This window comes from Narcine bancroftii, chromosome 11 (assembly GCF_036971445.1).
Source record: "Narcine bancroftii isolate sNarBan1 chromosome 11, sNarBan1.hap1, whole genome shotgun sequence".
Classification (NCBI taxonomy): domain Eukaryota; kingdom Metazoa; phylum Chordata; class Chondrichthyes; order Torpediniformes; family Narcinidae; genus Narcine; species Narcine bancroftii.
Window position 1 is genome coordinate 74,772,491 of NC_091479.1, and position 21,167 is coordinate 74,793,657.

At 42.8% G+C, this 21,167-nt stretch overlaps 1 protein-coding gene across 3 annotated transcripts in view; it reads left to right on the forward strand.

Moving 5' to 3' along the window:
* The window catches only part of LOC138745913 (proline-rich protein 5-like), a 362,551-nt gene that overhangs the window by 191,189 nt on the left and 150,195 nt on the right, over positions 1 to 21,167 (forward strand). The gene's annotated exons all lie outside the window — the stretch shown is intronic.

The following is a 21,167-nucleotide window of genomic DNA, read 5'->3' on the forward strand; positions in this document are numbered from 1 at the left end:
CTCTACATACACAGTAACATACTGTGATTCAGCTGGCCAGGATGCTCAACAGAGCTCCTGCAGAACAATGACAAGATGGTGGCCAGTAGACTTGCCCACCTCAGTCTTCTCAGGAAGTACAGTTCCAGCTTCCTGACAAGTAAGGAGAATTTGTGTGTCCACAATAGGTCACTTCTTAATTGGAATCAGAGTGGTGCTGACATGCTTTCTTCACAATTACGTTAGTGTGTTGGGTCCAGGAAAGATCCTCCATGATAGTGACTCCCACAAATTTGCATTTGCTCTCACTCTACATCTCTAAACCCAGAATAATTATTGAATCATACACCTCTGGTTTTTCCTACCTAAAGTTCTAAATCAGCTTGGTGATATTGAGTATGAGGTTGTTGTTAGTACACCATTCAGCCAAGTTTACAATCTCCCTCCTGTATGTTCCTTTTTATATAACACATTACTGTGGTATCGTCAGCAAATTTGTAGTTGATGTTGTTGTACCAAGCCATGTGAGTAGAGCAGGGGGCAGAAAGCAGCCCTGTGGTGCTCAGATTTTGATGGAGATTGAGGAGGAGATGTTCTTACCAATCTGCACTATTTGGGGTCCGAAGATGAGAAAATCCAGAATCCAATTGTACAATAGGATATTGAGGCTCAGGTCGTGGAGTTTGCTGATCAGTTTTGAAGGGATGATGGTGTTAAATGCTGAACTGTGGTCACTAAACAGCATTTTGATGCATGCATATTTGCTGTCTAGGTGTTCCAGGACTTTGTGCAGAGCCAGTGAGATGGCATCTGTTCCTGTGGTAAGCAAATTGGAAGGGATCCACGTCACTGCTCAAACATGAGCTAATATGCTTCAATCACATAATAAGTCATGAATAGATCATAAAATTACAATTGTAGATTTAACAACTAGCTCTTAGTTTTGCCTTTCTAACCTCAGGTAGACAAAGACCACATGGGAAATAACTGCAATCTCAGCATTTTCAGCAATTCTTATTAACCCTTGGAGCGTAACCGGTACGGACTTGAAGGGCCGACATGGCCTGTTTCCGTGCTGTAAACAGTTATATGGTTATATGTACTTCATTACAATTAGATGTCTTCCTGTTTGTTTAGTTTGCATCCAGCCTGGTTGCCTTAAGTTCCCCAGTGGCACAATTCTACTGTCTTCTTCAGATGAGACTCCCTACGACAAGGGCATCTTCGTCCTTGTCATATGATATATTGATCAGTCTATAATCCAATATGTATGCGGCACTGGCAAGGCAGTTGATATTTTCACTCCTGAGATTCTACCTTATGGTCTAGAACCATTGTCACAGTCAAACAGGTTCATTTCTTGGAGGAAATTGTTTTATTTAATCACAAGATGCGGACATTATTGACAACACTAGTATTTATTGTCCATGACCAAGAAGGCAGTCTAGTACCAATCTAGTCATAGCCCAGACCAAGTGAAGATAGCAGAGTTCCCTCTGTCAAGGATGTTAGTAACCCTATAGTTTCATGGATAGAGTTACTGGTGTCAGCCAACTTCTTTAAATTATGGATTTATTTAGTTGTTTGTATTTGACTGTATGAGATTCAAACATGTGTCTTTGCATCAATGGTCCAGAATTGGCTGTCAGTGCTGTAAATGAACCAGCATCCTACCAACCAGCAGTATCTTCAAATGAAGTAATATTTCAAAGAAAACCATGCCCTGCACGCTCTAGTTTGATTTGAAACTCAATAGCACCACTCAGTTCTTGGATTCGATATACACAGCAAACTTAGAGCTCTCAGCTAAAGAAAGTGTCTGAGTGAAGTGGCATTGTTTTGTGTCAGTGCTTCATCTGGGGTTGATGGGTGCTTTTGCAAAATGAAAACGTTCATGATTCTCCTACAGTTAAAAGGCATCAGTGATAAATCATTTGTTTCAGTTGCTTTTGTCATTTCTGTCCCTTTTCATTCTAGCAGTTGACTATTAAATGAGTTGATTTAAAAACAATTTGCATCTTAATTAAACAGTACCAAATAAATGAGGACGTTTATAAGAATCTTTCTCATTGATATGATCAAACTTTTGCTTGACATCTGGTTTCAGGCTGCACTTTAAAGCTGAGACATTGACAAATCTTTCAGAGCTAAGAGGAATCCCAGGCCATGTCTGTGCTGTGCGCCTGTCACTTTCATCTTGTTAATAAATAATAACAGTGATCCTCGGTCTTGTTGAATTATTCATACAGAAGCTTTTAAAGTCTGCAGAATGAAATGGGAGAGTGATGTGAATCTAACAACAAATTTGGGTTCTGAGCAGGTCCAGTTTTACATAGAATTGCACCAAACTTTAGGTCAGGAAACTGATGAAATTTGGGACAAAGCTGGCTTCATTCCAACTCTACACTCCATTGAGGTCCAGAGAAAGGAATATTAACATAAGAACATAAGAAAAAGAAGCATGATCAAGTCATACAGCTTCTTGCGTCTGTTCCACCATTCAATTAAACATGGCCTATCATTCATCTCGCTGCCCTTTTCCTTCATTGTATCGCTTAGATTCCCTTAATGTTTATGAAGTGAGGCAAGCAGCCAATGTTCCCTCTGGTTCTGTGGCATTTTCCTATGTGTTCAGTTCAAATGCCCCTTGAATCTGGCCATTGATGTGCACTTCCAAAAGTGTATGGTTAATGAGGTGTAATTGGGCACAGGTTTCAAATGCGAAAATTCTCATCTACTGTGTTGTAAATAAATATAAATTTAAAATATCCACACCTTCTTCCTCTATGTTGCACATGTTGCCCTATCAATAATAGGAATGATTGATATTGGCATCATTTGCCACAGTCCAATGCCAACAACAGCCCTCTTTAAGGGTGCAACTTCCTTCCAGTCAAGCACAATGACACATGGGACAATTCTTCCAATGCACTAATCTATCAACAACCTTACAGAAGAGCAGGATTACCATGGGCCACACACATAAGAGTGATACTTACCAACAGATGCATATAAATCTAAATCATTGAGTTCTTTCCTGTGAAATATTGAGTGCATCTTTGGAGAAACAAATGGAAATAGCATTATTCCTACATGTACATAAATACTTTAATTCTATATATAAACGTGCAGCACCTCAACATGTGGTTTCTAGGATATGGAGATAACTGGATCTGAGCAGAGTTGAGATATTTCCATCCTCTTCATTGTCATACATTTTCAGTATCCTGATATTAATGGCACACGTCATAAGTTCCCATCCATGATCAGGATCCAGGTGCTCACAATGTGATAAAGCAGGGACACAACCACGTTGCTCATGCCTTGTGCAGTGTATATGAAGGATGGCGAGTTTTTAAGAATTGAGTGTGCCAGGTAGTATGGCTTTTGATACATTGTTGGACCAGCCACTGCTGTCATTTGCCTTCAATAAAGGATGTTTTGTTGTTGATTCAGTTTCTCCTGTTGCTTTATTAAAGCAGCAGCCCCAATAAGTTATGGATATTATACTTCTATTAAGCACAGCCCTTAAGTTATGACTGTTATAGATTGATCCACAATTTAAAGGATGTCATTGATTTCAATGCATTTTTCTGAATTCTGCTATGACAAGAAAAAAAAGATAATATATTTGCTGCAAGCTGCTATCTTGTGTTATTTCCCTGTGCAATCTTTTAATATTCATCTCTTGTATCTTCAAAACCATCAATTTCAGCGCCTCATTTATCTGTATTAGTCGGTCGACATGACAGGTATGTTACTGTGTTAGAATGCCAACATAATTCATTGCAGAGCCATCATGTTTTCTAAATATTTTTCTCTCCCGAAAGACTTGATCAATCAAAGCCTCTGGCTCAGTTTTGTATGAATTGATTGTTTAATTTGTGTTGATATTGCTATTCTCTGTTAAAGAGTTTGCCTTGTCTAAACACGAAAGCAGTTTCCAACAATCGATCTCAGGGATACACTGAGGTTCATGAATCATTGGGAAAAATGGTGTAGGCTAAAATACGGTTTAAAGCATTTAATCTCTGGGTTCACTGAGAGCTTTGATAACAACAATATTATTCTATAAAATATTTTAAATTCAAGTAATGTTAGTCATCATTTGTCACTTAGTCTGAGGATTGATTTAAAATTACACTGACTTTACAACTATAAATTCACTACAATCTCTCTTACGCTGTCACAAAGCTCACAATATGATTTGGGTTGCCATTTATTCATCTCCTCCGACTGTCAAAGTGTGAAGGACAAAAATCTGATGATCCCACAGTGGAAATGGATGCAGGCATTCTGATTGGATGGGTGTCCATAGGATTCTTCTATTGACTGATGTATGAAAATGATACATTAGCATCTTTTGAATGGTGGAGCGGACACAAGAGGATGTTTAACTCCAATAAACAATCATTCATCTCAATGCCCTTTTCCTTCATTGACCTTGTATCACTTAATTCTCATTATGTTTATTAAGTGAGGCAACCAGCTGATGTTCCATCTGATACTGCAGCTTTCTTGTCCTGTTTGATAGGTTCAAATGCCCCATGCCCTCCTCTTCACTTCCACCACCAAGGATCTTCTGAAAAATCTGTCAAATGTGAGGTGGGAGTGAAGTTCTATCATGCTTCACAATCCCTGCATGTTTTCTAATTTATCCCTTGTGTTCTTGGAATAGACTTTCTGAGCATTTTTCCCATTTGCTTTGCTTCCTGGGCCCAGGAGGTCTTGTAAGCACCCCTGCTTTCTTTATGTTGGCCATCAATCTTGCCAAGGTAACTCATTTTGGACTTCTAGAAGCAATTCACTGAGCTTCTAATTCCACTTCATCTGATGTGGCTTGTTACAAATATCTCTATCAGTAGCTTTTTATGTTCTGAAAGAAGTGCATTTGTTTTTAATTGTACAATACCCCTATTGGAGGTATTGTACAAAGGTTCCCTATTGGCCAGGGAAATTGGAGCTCCCATTTGGATCCGTAAGATCATTTAGTGATATAAATGGAATTCTGTTTTATATCTGACTGGAATCATAAAAATCAAATCCAAAGACTGAATTTTAATCTGGGAAACAAAGGTGGGGTGGAGTTCTGTTGGGGGAAGTAGGCTAGAGGATAAAATAACTGTAATGTGGTGACTGCTGTGGTCTTGATCCACACTCAGCAACCATCATTTTATCCATTCTTCTCCTAGGCGTGGTTCCTGAGGATCAACTGGCAAACTTTAGCATCTGTCTGACAACAATACCTTTCACTTCATTACCTCTTCTTGAAATCCTGCCTCCAACTTTTTGATCTGGTAATCCTACCCTATGTTCTTGGTCAAGAAACTGCTGGGAATCACACAGTTTAGGGCCAAATTATAAATACTCCCAGGTCTCAGTCTGTGGAGTATAAGTTGGTTTCTCATTAGTCTCAGTCCCAACCACAGAATAATATATCATGGGAATGACTAAGTGTCTTAATTTCATACAAAACCTTAAACAATATATCCTTTAGAACTGTGTTTCTTTGATCATTTCCAGAATCTCTCCTTTGGTCTAGAACTTTGTTCATTTTTTTCTCCTTCTCCTGCTTTGTGCAAAATTAGTAAGGCCAGTGTTTTTTGCCCCACACTAATTGCCGTGTGAGATCATTGCTGATTTGCTGCTGGTGACAATATTCTCACAGTTCAGGTGTGCAAGAAGTTCTAAGGTTTAAATCCAGTGATTATGAAGGAAAAGCAATATAGTTCCAAGTTGGGATAGAAATGTTCTCAAGTGCCTGCTTCCTTTGACCTTCTCAGAGGTAGAGATCCTATGTTTGGGAGTTGCTGTTGGACTGACTGAAATGAGTAACTGGAGTTTTGGATGGTGCTCACTGCAGTCACTATGAGCTGGTGGAAGGAGGAAAAAGGAGGCCATGCAGCCCATCATGTCTATGCCATCAGACCATCTGGAGAGTTCTACATCCTGACCTCACAATCCTATGTAGCAGCTTTTGCTTTCCTCATTGCTAGAAGGGCCACTTTGCGGGGATGGAAAGATGCTGTCCCTCCCATTCATACTCAAAGGTTGTCAGATGCGATGGCATATCTGTCTCTAGAAAAATAATAGGTGTTCTACTACTGCAATGGGTCTTAACTTTCATTCTCTTTGGAGTCCTTTTCTCAATTACTTTCAAAATGTGTACATTATTCATCTCTGCTTTTTTTTAATGACCCCATAATTATTATAAGTCGTGGATTCCTTAACTTGGCCAGCAACCCTCAGAGGATGGGGTTTAGGAATATATGTTTTTTTTCTTTTTTCCATTTAATAACATGGGTTCATAAGTACCTTGTTTATTGTTAATTGATATGAACTTACTTTATTATTACTATATGCACCTAGGTATCTTGCATAAATTAAAACTAATAAAAAGATTGGAAAAGAAAGAATTTTGAATCCTTGAAGAAAGGTTCAGTCCTGAAACCAGTAATATGTCTATACCTCCTATCGACACTGTGAGACCAGCTGAGTTCCTCTAGCATTTCTGTGTGTTTTACTACAATCACAGCATCTGCAGACTTTTGTGTTTCACTCAATATGAAATCCTACAAGTGATTTGATTTCTTTATCTGTATCATCAGACATCCATCTGTAACCTAAGCCCAGCTTGTGTTTTCTTCCCCCTTTATTCCCTTCTGGGAACAGAGGGCATGTCCTTCTGTTTATATCTCCTGCTCTGTGTTCCGCATTTCTACATTATTTTGTCTATGGAGACAACCACAGACTGCAAATGCTGGAATTAGATTAGGAATCTTCTGGAGGTCAAACAGCATCAGTGCGCGAAAAAGCCCGGTCTGCATTTTGGGTCAGACTCTTCACCCAAGACTGAGTGAGATTGTCTGTGTTGGTTTATCTATATTCTCACCTAACTGCTCCCATTCATTCATTGATCAGATAACATTGTTTACAGATTATTCCCATGGCTACTGAATTTTAATGCTGTTCCTCCTCCCAACTATCCCAGTGGATCAACGGTTGTGATGAAGGGTCTTTGGTCTGAAATACTGACCCACAGATGTGGACAGACATGCTGAGTATTTCCACTACTTTGTTTTTATGAGAATGAATGTTTTGGGTGATTGATGGGATGCCGAGTGGTCTGCTTTGTTTTGGATGCTATGGAGCTTCTTGGGTGCTGGCGCTCCACCATTCAGGCCAATGAAGTCCATCATGTTCATGACCAATGCTTTTTCAATGGTGATAAGGCATTGAATTCACCTAATGTTGAGATACTAAATCTAATGGACAGACAGTTAGTTTCCATCACTTCCCAACACACCATCACCCACTCACACCCCCAAAACCTCCACCTCTCTCCTCAAAACTGGTCCATAAAGTTCAGCATGAAGCTCTATGAAAACCCGCCGGCCTCCAAACTGCCAGTTGATTATGGTACCATTACCTGGTCATTATTTCCCCATAATATTTTTCTTCTTCTCCATAATATGAGGCCACAGTAGCTTGAATGGTTCTTACTACTAAATTTTGCTTGCAATTTATCTTGAATCATTTTTCAATAACAAAAGGAAATTTCTTGTCTGGATTTCCCAACAGAAGGAGAGGGGTAGAAATACTGAAGAGGTTAAACGGGAAGAGCCAGGAGTGATGGATTACTGATGGTGTTTGATAGAAGAACATGCAAAATATAAACCAGTTCGTGGATAGATGTCTAATTAGAATTCTAAAAATGGATAGTTTTTTTTTGTTTATACGAGTCTTTATTATTAAATCTAAAGCTGAATTCATACTACAACATGTAAGCCCTTCCCAATTATACTTATCAATGCCTGGACTGGTCCCAACTGCCAAAGCGAGGCAACGACTGCACACTTGTAGTAGGTTGTCTGGGTGCCGGTAGCAGCTTCTCCACCTCCCCAGACTGGGACGTTGGTTTGGAATCTTGAAGTTCTTCTTCTTGCTGAGAGATGTTGCCACCTCTTGGAGAGTCTCCTAAAAATGGATAGTCTTAATGTAATCAGTTACTGCCTGCCACTGATAGTGAGAGTGCAGAGGCTTCCCTTTTGAATTATATAGCTGTCTCAACTCAACACATCACAGGATATTGCCATGGTGATTCAGTGAAGGGCAAGGCAGATTTCATTGCCAGTCATTATAGCAAAGGTCATTGCATCTTCTCTCCAGTGCTGAATCCCTTCCCACAACCCCCACTTCTAACTACAAGGAAAGCAAACTCTAGGAGCCACATAGATTCTGAGGATGGCAATGTAAAGTGCACTTGGATATTTTCACATGGAATGAATGGCTTTGTATTGACAATCAGAACTTCCCATTTGATACATTTTCAGGGAGAAGCAAAAGGACAAAAGAGCAAATTGAGCATGTGGGCCTGGCTGCTGGAATTCAACCTTTAACTATCTCCCTCTACTACTACAAATTTTGCCAGACAAAGGAGATACAGCGGATGTGTATGTCTGGATTTTCAATAGGCTTTTGACAAGTTGCCACAGATGAGGCTGTTCAACAAGACAAGAGATCCTGGAATTAGCGGAAAGATACTAGCGTGGTAAGAGTATTAACTGATCAGTAGAAAACAGAGAGTGGGAATAAAAGGATCTTATTTTGATGGCTACCGATTACCAGTGGTGTTCTGCAGGGGTCAATGTTGGGGCCAATTCTTTTAATGCTGTATTTAAGTGATTTGGTTTGTAGAATAAAAGGCTAAATTTACAGATGATACAAAGATAGGTGGAGGGGCAGGTAGGTAGTGATGAAGAAGCAGAGAGGCTTAAATGGATTCTGAAAATGGACAAGAAAATGAGAAATGAAATCTAGTGTTGGAAAGTGTGTGGTCATGCACTTTGGTAGAAGGAATAAAAGGGCAGACTATTATTTGGATGGGGAGAACATTCAAAATTCTGAGGTGCAAAGGGACTTGGGAGTCCTCATGCAGGATACCCTAAAGGTTAACCTTCAGTGGTGAAGAAAGCAAATGCAATGTTGGGACTCATACCTAGAACAATAGGATTTAAGATCAGAGATGTGATGTTGAGGCGTTATAAGGGACTGATGAGGCCTTACTTGGCGTACAGGGCACAGTTTTGGGGTCTTTATTTAAGAAAGGATGTGCTGGCATTGGAGAAGATTCACAAGAATGATTCCTGGAATGAAGGGATTAGTATATGAGGGAGGTTGGATGGCTCTTGAACTGTACTCCTTGGAGTTCAGAAGAATGAAGGGGGAAAGCATTTTGAATGTTGAAAGGCCTGGAATGAGTAGATGTGGCAAAGTTGTTTCCCATGATAGGGAATGCCCTTGCTATGACAAGAGGGAACAACTTCAGGATTGAAGGGCAACCATTTAAAACAGAGATGCAGATGAATTTCTTTCACCAGAGAGTGATGAATCTCTGGAATTAACTACTATGGGTGGTCATGGAGGCCAAGTATTTAAGGTAGAGATTGATAGGTTCAGAGACAATCTTTGATAACTGCCTTTAAGAGATGAAAATGCCCCAAAACACCTCACAAATATGAGCATTCATGACCTTGTTTTATTGAGGGAGCCAGAGATGTGGAGGGTAAGGAAGGATTCGAAGTTTGGGTTTTCAGTGGAGTAGAGAAGCTGGGAGATACCCAGGAGCCTAGAAGTTGAACAAGTGGGTGACATGAAAGAGGCTGGAGAAACTGAACATGAGGATGGGAATTTTCCATTTAGGTTTGGCAGATAGGAAGTATAGCCATGGTGGGTGCACATGGATGGAGCCAGCAGAGTTTTTAAGGAGCTCCTGCATTCCCATGCAAAGGCACATTCACACACACATACACATCCATTCAGACATGTGATGATAGCTCTTTGACCTAAACAGCTACCTGCTTCTTTTTCCACAGATTTTGTCTTATCTGCTGAGTGTTTCCAGTATTTTTCATGTTATTTCACAATTCCAACCTCAGCAGATTTTTAAACTTTCAAGTACATATGCATGTACAAATATACATGAGCATGATCACATATATGTATGTACACACATATGACCATACACATTTACCCATGTGCAATGCACGCATGTGGTAAGGTGTCAAACCCTCCCTCTCTGGAGACTACGTGACCCAGAAAAGAGTAGCTGCCAGAACTACATCTTGAGGACCCCATTTCTCACTGAGCTGCTCCTCTGTCCTTGACAATTGTCTAATCCACAAGAAGCTTTGCTTGTGGAACAGGCCCAGGTTAGGACTTTATTCCCTGGAATGTAGAAGAATGAGGGGAGATTTGATAGAAGTACTTAAAATTATGAGGGGTCAAGACAGAGTAAATGTATGCAGGCTTTTTTCCACTGAGGGTAGATGAGATACAAACCAAAGGACATAGGTTAAGGGTGAAAGGGAAAAAGGAATATTAGGGGGAACTTCTTCAGACAGAGAGGGGTGGGAGTATGGAATGAGCTGTGAGCTGAAGTGGTGAATGGATGGTCAATTTTAATTTTTGAGAAGAATTTGGACAGCTGCATGGATGGGAGAGGTATGGAGAGCTATGGTTGGGGTACAGGTCAGTGGGACATGGGAGAATAATCATTTGGCACAGATTAAAATGGCTGAAGGGACTGTTTCTTGTCTGTATTGTTCTGTATTGGCCTCAAAATCCAGCCCAACAAAGGAATGGCAGCTGAGAAATGGATAGTAACACTAACGGTCTGGATACATTCCCCTGTCCTGGAGATGTGTTTTTATCTGGTCAATCACAGGTTTGTACATAACATACCTTCTAATTCAGGCATTCTGACAAGTGCCTACATTGCATGAGAACCATGCAACCGATCCTTGAATCTGCACATGCACTCAAGGAGGAAGACGTAAAGTTCCTTTCATTGAGCAAGGATCATTAACGTGCTTCAAGCACTGCAATGCAGAGCAAGAAAGAAATCAGTTAGAGGTGTGGCTCCACCTCAGCCTGTGGAAGGTCACAGATCTCTGCTACTGCTCCATTAGAAAACCTGGGGATCAGAGTGTCGATCCCCTGAACACTCAAGGAGCGCAGAGTCTGAAGAGATTATTCGTTCTCCCTCTCTGTCCGCAGAAATGTCTGATTCTTCTCCAACACTTGGCCTGCTACACTTGCAGCTCAAGCATCACACTCAGTGGGACCACCACAGGAGCCCCCTCTGCACAGGTGCAGAAGTGGTCATCTTTCCGAATCACAATTAGCCAGGCAACCTTGAGCACCAGTTGTGACAGAGGGAATATTCCTTGAAATAATGCAGCTGAAGTGAATGGTGAGAGTGCTATGAAAGCATCCTTGCCTGTGAGTAGGCGATGATTAGGCACTTGAAGCAAGCCAAGATGACCTGGATCCACGTCAACAATTAAGTGGAATTAACCGAACTATTTCAAGAGGTCATGTTTGCCAACATGAGCCAATCCTACAAGGAGCAAAAAAAATCTGCAATTGTTCAGAAATAAATGACTGGTTTTAATTCTGTTGTCCAATTATTTACCATTTCAGCAGAAAATTATTTTGTAAGTCCTGATCATGTGATTTGCTCCAAAAATCATACTTCTATTATATTTTGCTCATCAAGGCCAATATTGTTTTCTGAAACAACTCTGTTAACCTTGTGCCCTATTAAATTACAGATCTCCTTCAATGGTGTTTTTGTGATTTTCAAACAATAGTGTGAATCTAGGTCTATGAACCAGCAACTGTGCTGATAAATCTGCTCAAAAGAACTAATAGTCTGGATTCCATGGCTGATTCCCAATGAATGCTTCATGCACCATCAATTCAATAATATTAAACTCCCAAGTTAATGTCAGAGACCAAGGTGTTAAGCTTGTGCAATACAGCATGGACACGATTTGCATAGTAGATTAGCATCATTGGGAATCATCCAATTATGACCAGTAATTTATGGCAAGCTCTGAGCTATCAGAGCTCTGGAATGCACTGCAGGTCACCTCCGGTCTTTCCCATGCAGAGCATGGGAGATCTAACTGGGGTTATCCAATCTGAGCAGCTGGCTGAAAAGATTTGAAGGTCAGCTTCTGCAATTGGTCTTTGTGCCTTGCCGACAGATGGGCCTTGTCTCTCTCCTGAGGACAACTTAAGAAAGGACAGAATATTTTGCTCCAGTAAAGTGCCCTAAAGGCAATCAAGTAAGTCTGAGGAATATTTATCCTTCATTCCTGTACACACTTCTGAGAGCAAGCAGGATGTAATTTGAACACCTGTGATTTTGTTTTTTTGTACTTGGTGTGGAGCCAAGTCACTTTTACTTGCGACTGTGATATAAATTACAAGGTGTCTCTGCAGCACCTAGATATGGCCACAAATAGCTGAAGGATAAGTAAATCTTGTGGACTTGCCTGCTAAACATTGAGTAGGCAAGGCATCAACATGCCCAGCTGGTTATGATTGTGGCTGATCTGAAAATACCAGTAAATGGCATTGGAGAATAGTGCAGACCAATATCATGGAAGAGATGTCCCAGAGATAAGCACACAGATTGTCTGTATTGACACCATGTCCAACTTGGGAGTAAACTTCCCAAAACAAACTTAACTCTTCTGTTTCCAGAGCTTGCATTGAGATGCCATTAGTTTTTAGGATCAGGTTGGCACTGATGACTTATTCCTGGGAGGTAACACTACGTGCACAAACACAACCCCTTCTGTCTAAGTCTGACCTAAGGATGCAAATGCAGATCAGTTATAATCTTATTGAATAGTCCACAGGCCAACACAGGATGAATCTCCTCCTCCTAAGGGACGACAAGTCAGCATTGAGGAGGGAGACTGAAAATGTAGCTGAATGGTTCTTCAACAACAACCTTGCACTCAATGTCTCCAAAACCAAGGAGCTACTTGTGGGTGATAGGAAGGGGAAAAAAACAGAGCGTATGATCCAGTGATCATTGGGGGGATTAGAGACGGAGAGGGTGAGCAATCTACATTTGTGGGTGCCACTATCTCAAGAGGCAACACACTAACGTCATCATGAAGATAGCACGTCACGGCCTCTACTTCCTCAGGAGTTTGCTGGGGTTTGGTATGACATTGGAAACCTTGGTAAACTTCCACAGTTATGCAGTGGAAAGTGTGCTGACTGGTTGGGATCACAACCTGGTGTGAGTGGAAAGCCCTGCAAAAGGTAGTGAACACTGCTCAGGACATCACAGGCAAAACTCTCCCCACCATTGAAAAATTCTACAAGGAACACTGCCATCAGAGAGCAGCAGCAATCACCAGATGTGCACTGTTCTCATTGCTGCCAACAGGAAAGAGATACAGGTGCCACAAGACTCATACCACCAGGATCAGGAACAGTTGCTACCACTCCACCATCAGGCTCCTCAACAACATACTCAGAGACTCAGTTAATGACTCTTATATTTTGCACATTATTTATTGCTTAGATACATATATATTCTGTATTACACAGTAAGTTTCTTTACATTTGCTTCTCTGTTTACATTTCTCTCTTTTCTTAAGTACAGTTTTTTTTTAAATTACCAATAACTAGAAATTCTGCCTAGCTCACAGGAAAAGGATCTCTGAATATTCATGTTCATACATTCATATAAGAAACAGAAAAAGGAGGAGGATTAAGTCATTCAGACTTCCTGCACTTTGACTGATTCCTTGTATAATTTTTTTAAAAACTCAGTCTCTGGCTTGAATATCTTTGGCTTGGCTTCGCGGACGAAGATTTATGGAGGGGTATGTCCACGTCTGCTGCAGGCTCGTTGGTGACTGACAAGTCCGATGTGGGACAGGCAGGCACGTTGCAGCGGTTGCAAGGGAAAATTGGTGGGTTGGGGTTGGGTGTTGGGTTTTTCCTCCTTTGTCTTTTGTCAGTGAGGTGGGCTCTGCGGTCTTCTTCAAAGGAGGTTGCTGCCTGCCGAACTGTGAAGCGCCAAGATACACGGTTGGAGGCAATATCAGCCCACTGGCGGTGGTCAATGTGGCAGGCACCAAGAGATTTCTTTAAGCAGTCCTTGTACCTTTGGTGCACCTCTGTCTCGGTGGCCAGTGGAGAGCTTGCCATATAACACGATTTTGGGAAGGCAATGGTCCTCCATTCTGGAGACGTGACCCACCCAGCGCAGTTGGGTCTTCAGCAGCATGGATTCGATGCGTGCGGACTCTGCCAGCTCGAGTACTTCAATGTTGGTGATGAAGTAATTCCAATGAATGTTGAGGATGGAGTGGAGACAGCACTGATGAAAGTGTTCTAGGAGCCGTACGTGATGCTGGTAGAGGACCCATGATTCGGAGCCGAACAGGAGCGTGGGTGTGACAATGGCTCTGTACACGCTGATCTTTGTGTGTTACTTCAGATGGTTGTTTTTCCAGACTCTTTAGTGTAGTCTTCCAAAGGCGCTATTTGCCTTGGCAAGTCTGTTGTCTATCTCTTTGTCGATCCTTGCATCAGATGAAATGATGCAGCCGAGGTAGGTAAACTGGTTGACCGTTTTGAGTTCTGTATGCCTGATGGAGATGTGGGGGGGCTGGTAGTCATGGTGGGGAGCTGGCTGATGGAGGACCTCAGTTTTCTTCAGCAGGCTGACTTCCAGGCCAAACATTTTGGCAGTTTCCGCAAAACAGGACGTCATGCGCTGGAGAGCTGGCTCTGAATGGGCAACTAAAGCGGCATTGTCTGCAAAGAGTAGTTCACGGATAAGTTGCTCTTGTGTCTTGGTGTGAGCTTGCAGGCGCCTCAGTTTGAAGAGACTGCCATCCGTGTGGTACCGGATGTAAACAGTGTCTTCATTGTTGAGGTCTTTCATGGCTTGTTTCAGCATCATGCTGAAGAAGATAGTAAAGAGGGTTGGTGCGAGGACGCAGCCTTGCTTCACGCCGTTGTCAATGGAGAAGGGTTCGGAGAGCTCATTGCTGTATCTGACCCGACCTTGTTGGTTTTCGTGCAGTTGGATAACCATGTTGAGGAACTTGGGGGGGCATCCGAGGTGCTCTAGTATTTGCTTTGGTGAGGTCAACAAAGGTGATGTAGAGTCCTTTGTTTTGTTCTCTGCACTTTTCTTGGAGCTGTCTGAGGGCAAAGACCATGTCAGTAGTTCCTCTGTTTGCGCGAAAGCCACACTGTGATTCTGGGAGGACATTTTCGGTGACACTAGGTATTAGTCAATTAAGGAGAATCCTAGCAAAGATTTTGCCTGCAATGGAGAGCAGCGTGATTCCCCTGTAGTTTGAGCTGTCTGATTTCTCGCCTTTGTTTTTGTACAGGGTGATGATGATGGCATCACGAAGGTCCTGAGGCAGCTTTCCTTGGTCCCAGCAGAGCATGAAAAACTCGTTCAGTTTGGTATGCAGAGCTTTGCCGTCAGCCTTCCAGACCTCTGGGGGGGATTCCATCCATAACTGCTTCTTTGGCATTTTTCAGTTGTTCAATTGCCTTATTTGTCTCTTCCCAGGTAAGGACCTCATCCAGCTCTAGACTCAAGGATTGTTGAGGGAGCTGGAGCAGGGCAGATTCTTGGACTGAGCGGTTGGCACTGAAAAGAGATTGGAAGTGTTCTGACCATTGATTGCGGATGGAGATCTTGTCGCTGAGGAGGACTTCGCCGTCTGAGCTGCGCAGCGGGCTCTGGACTTGGGGTGAGGGGCCGTACGCAGCTTTTAGAGCCTCGTAAAAACCCCTGAAGTCGCCAATGTCCGCGTTAAGCTGGGTTCGTTTGGCGAGGCTAGTCCACCACTCATTTTGGATCTCCCGGAGTTTGCGCTGAAGATGGCTGCATGCGAGACGGAAGGCTCATTTTTTTCTCTGGCCAGGAAGGCTTTGCAAGGTGAGCCTGGTGGGCAGCTCGCTTCTTTGCCAGCAGCTCCTGGATTTCCTGGTTGCTTTCGTCAAACCAGTCCTTGTTTTTTCTGGAGCCTCTTCAGTGGATTGCAGTATGGCTGTTTTTAGCTGATCCCAGAGGATTTCAGGAGACGTGTCTGTGAGGCAGTTTGCATCCTCGAGCTTTGCTTTGAGGTTTGCCTGGAAATTTCCTCTCACTATGTCTGACTGCAGGTTTCCAACATTGAACCTCTTTCTGGGGGCTTTACTGTTCCTGGGCTTTGGCTTGAAGTGAAGGTTGAGCTTGCAGCGAACCAGCCGGTGGTCAGTGTGGCATTCCGCGCTGGGCATGACCCTGATGTGGAGCACAACTCGTTTGTCTCTTCCTCACACCAGAACATAGTCCAGGAGGTGCCAGTGTTTTGATCGGGGATGCATCCAGGTAGTCTTCAGGCTGTCTCTCTGCTGGTAAAGGGTGTTAGTAATGACAAGCCACTGTTCTGTGCAGAGTTCCATCAGGAGGCGCCCGTTGTCATTGCACTTGCCGACACCATGCTTGCCAAGGATTCCTGGCCAGGTTTCTGAGTCTTTGCCGACTCAAGCGTTGAAGTCGCCAAAGATGACAACCTTGTCTGCTGTAGGGGTGCATCGGATGAGGTTGCACAGATCAATGTAGAACTTGTCCTTTTCTGCTGGTTCCGCCTGAAGCGTTGGAGCATAGACACTGATGAGAGTGATGTGTCGCTTGTTTTGAAGGGGGAGTCGCATGGACATGATCCGGTCAGAGTGGCCTGTCGGGAGGTTTTTGAGTTTGGAGGCAATGGAGTTCTTGACCATGAAGCCAACACCAGATAGACGTCGTTCAGCCTGAGGCTTGCCAGACCAGTAGAGTGTGTAGCCCGCGCCGTGTTCTTGGAGGCTGCCTACATCTGCAAGGCGGACTTCGCTGAGAGTGGCTATGTCGATGTCGAGTCTGAGGAGTTCATGTGCGATGATGGCAGACTGACGTTCAGGTCAGTGTCTGTCAGCCTTGTCTAGCATGGTTCTGATGTTCCAGAATGCTAGCTTGAGTTTGTGAGCATCTTTTGAGGGGGAGGACGTGGAGGGGGAGGACGTGGACTGTCCTCGGGCCTGCGCAAAGGAGCTTTTAGGTGGAGTGCAGTGTGCGCAGTACTGGCCCCACCCTTTACACCCATGGTTCGTGTGCCGTGGCCAAGCAAGCTGGGACGTGGCAGCGAGGTCCTTGGATCGGAGTGACCTTCTCCTATGCAGGTTGCTTAACCGGGCTGAAGAGGCCTGCCTCCCCTTTTAGGTTGAACCATTTCTGGAGATCTACGACCGTTGTCCACAGTTATGGAGTGGTGCGCCCTGGAATCGGCCTGCTTGCGTTTACTCCTGCCGCGGCCGAGTAAAGGGGATGCAGCATTGGTTGAGGATCAGAAAGAAAAGTTCTAGTAGAAATTTTTTTTTTTAAAGACTGGAGAGAACTCTGCAATGGAGTTCACAGTTGTTAGTGTTTAGACTATTGGTTTTAATACACTAAGTAGTGTAATACACTAAACAGTTCTCATTGACCGCTCCCGGCCCGGGGCTCGGCTGCCAACGGTCGGGCTGTGCGGGCTGCCGGGGTTTGCCTGGCGACGGCGGCCTGTGTTCGGTGCTCGGGCAGCGGTGCGGGCAGGCCCGGTCTCGGCTGGCGGCCTCTCCCCGCGATGCGGCCGTTACCTCAGGCAGACTCAGGCAGGACCTCGGGCCCCCCCGGGCGGCAGCAACAGGACCTCGGGCCTCCGGCAGCGGCGGCTTGAATATACTCAGCAGCTAAATCTCCACAAGCCTCCTGTGTAAAGAATTCCAAAGATTCACTGTTTTCTAGGTAAAGAAATACCTTCAGAAGTCAACCCTGAATGACCGAGCACTTTTCTTGAGATCATGTCCTCTGGTTCTGGCCTTGCCAGCCAGGGGAATCATCAACTCTACTTCTGTTTTGTCAAGCCTTTCAGTATTTTGTATGTTTCAGTGAGATTACCTTTGACTACCTCTCACCATTGTTTTCACTCTGCCACAATGTCTTTAGTAGTGAAGCAACCGTGTCTGCCTGTCCCGCATCGGACTTGTCAGCCACAAACGAGCCTGCAGCTGACGTGGACTTTTACCCCCTCTATAAATCTTCGTCCGCGAAGCCAAGCCAAAGAAGAAGAAATGATTAATGCCTCAAAACTACTGTGAGCTCTCTGCCTTCTCTTTTCATCAGGCCATTTTGTATGGGTTAGGGGTTAATTTGCCAACATACATAGCTGATTGTATAAACTTCTATAGAACAGCCTGCTGGAAGTTTATCAACAATTAATTTCTGATGATTAATGGGAAAACCAGCATTCAGTAGATATTTAAATTATTCTGCTCAACCTTCTAAGGTTCATTATCTCCTATTTGCATAAATTATTTCAATGAAAGCCTTCAAAGTAATTTGGTAAACTATGGAACTGTTTCAATTTGTAATCAGAAGACAGTATTTTTAACGTTTCCCTGCACATATGTAAATTTCTGCTTCTAGCAGATTAGATGCTATGTCCAAATCAAGAGATTGGAAATGTGTCCTGAAACCATAACTTAATATTTTTGAAAATTGCAAGGTTGACTGAATCCCATGTGATTGTTAGCAGGTCATGAAGCTAGCAAGCTGTTGCTCAAAATAACACTATGTCAAGTTCTTATACACTATGCATCTTCTCACGGTTTTGAAGCTGCAAACAAGTTTTTTTTAGAATTAAAAACAAAAACCTTCCAGAAAATTTAAAGTGCAACCGAAGATCTGTGAGATACTAAAGTAGTCTGGCTTGAAATTCTATGGCTGCATAGCAATAAATTAATTATCCTATTTTAATGGATGAAACATATTCCAATAAAGATGCAAACTCTGGTTTTCCTTCTACCAATCCTGCCTGAACTCCAGAATATTTCTAGTATTTTATTGGCTAATGATGACTGTGGTGGCAATAATGCAAGCTATAAAACTGGCAAGAATTTGCTTTCACAATAATGAGGAGGTGAGAGGAACTTGACATTATTGAAGTGAAATTGCAGAGCGACCACAGTTGCACATTAGAATGAATATCCAAAATGTGCTGTTTAGACTGTGCCACGAAAATTGCTTCTGGCTGTTTGCCTTGCAAACAAAATGCATTCAGTGTTGTGGAGTTGTTGTATTTGTGCAGAGAATATTCAGTAAATCAAAAATTAAGTTGTCATTTCAAGAATAACTTCTCCTTTAATGAAATAATTGTCACTTCCTGCCAATTGACCTCCCCTGCTCTAAAAAAGAAAAAAATACACTATGCCTTTCCTTCCCATTTTAATTGAATTCTTACATTTTTGTTTTCCCATATTTCATTACAACATAAAAAGACCATTCATCCCATTGAACTTAGGTCGACTCTGAAAACATTCCCCTTGGTCCCATTCATCATTTATTTTTCCTAAACTGCAACACACCTCCGTTGAAGGGTTGCGCCCCAAAATGTTGATCATTCTTTTTCCCCAACTGAGGCTGATCCACCTGCTGAGTTCCTCCAGCAAATAGTGACTTGCTCTTTTTTCTTCAATAATTTATCCTCTCTTAGTCCCCATCACTCAGCTTTCCAAATTACCTGACACCCTCCTGCACCGGGGACAAAATACACCAGGCAGTTATTAACCTGTCTTTGAGATGTGGGAGGAAACCCAACAACCAGGAGGAATCTCCCAGGAAAATATGCCATCTCCATGCAGAAAGCCCAGAGTGAGAATCAAACCCGGGTGGTTGGAGCTGACTTCAGCAATAGCAGTAACTTTTATGATACTGCATCACTTGTGATATACAGTATGTTGAAAGTTCTTAAGACACACAAACGTATTTTATTTAGACATACAGCACACTAACAGGCCATTTCGACCCACAAGTCCACGTCACCCAATTTACACCCCATTAACCTACACCCCAGTACGTTTTGAATGGTGGGAGGAAACCGGAGCCCTCGGAGAAACCCCACGCAGACACAGGGAGAACCTACAAAGTCCTTACAGGCAGTGTGGGACTCAAACCCCGGTCCAGTCCCGATTGGTGTCGCACTAAAACCTCTACGCCAACCATGCCGCCCTTCTTACTCCCCACTGCCTGATTTTTTTCAATTTACTACTGAGCCCTGAAAGGCTGCATGTCCCCAGAAAGAAACTGATTCACTTTACCTAATGGTTATGTTGGGTCGGTTCAAGTTGCCTCAAGTAGATGGATCAGAGTGGCAATGGGATAAGTGATTAAAATGACAAGCATCTGGAAGATCAGAATCACCCTTGCAGGCTAAAGTAAGACCGTCTGCAAAGTGGTCACCAAAACTGGGAAGGATGGATAAGGCAATGGGACAAATTCACTTTGTCCTGTTGATCCTATCTGCCCCCTCCCCCCCCCCCCCCCACCCCAACTCCGCATCTTAAAATTCAGAACTGGACATTTTGGTCGCAAGTTATCAAGCTGTAATATTAACTCGCGTGTCCTCTCTCTGCTGGCGTGACCTGATCTGCTGAGTATTTCTTACAGCTGAAACCTGCTTTTACATGTCCCTTTTTTGTTTTCTTTCTGCAACTGTTCTAATTAACCTATCAACCAGATGGCTTCAGCAATAGCTCATTATCATAGCAATTCATCACCTTTTCCCAATAAAACAAATTTGTTTTCCATTTTTCCATTTCTGATGAAGGGTCAAAACACTAGTAGAATATAGAACATTGTAGCACTGCACAGGCCCTTCAGCCCATGATGTTGTGCTGACCTATATAAGCCTACTCCATGACAATCAAATTTTTCTTCCATCCATCTGCCTAAGAGTCCATTGAATATCTTTATTGTACCAGCCTCCACCACCACATCCAGCAGTGCATTCCAGACACCCACCATAAAACAGTTGTTGATGCTGCAATTGAACCATAGAACATAAAACAATCTGGGTTATTTTCTGCAGCTAATCAGCTAATAAAATCAAAGCATTTCAGTGCACTAGAATAGAACCATCGAACACTACAGCACAGAAACAGGCCCTTTAGCCCTTTTAGTGTGTGCCAAACTATTATTCTGCCTCATCCCACTTGACCTGCACTGGACCATCTTCCCTTCATACCCTTCCCATCCATGTACCTGTCCAAATTTTGCTTAAATGTCAAAATTGAGCCTGCCTTTACCAATTCAGCTCGCAGCTCATTCCACACTCCCACCATTCTCTGCAAAAAGTTCTCCCTAATATTCCTTTTAAACTTTTACCCTTTCAACCTAAACCCATGTCTTCTAGTTTTTAATCTCTCTTAACCTTAGTGAGAAAAGTTTGCATTTTCTCTATTAATACCAATCATAATTGTGTACACCTCTTTCAAATCTCAGATCA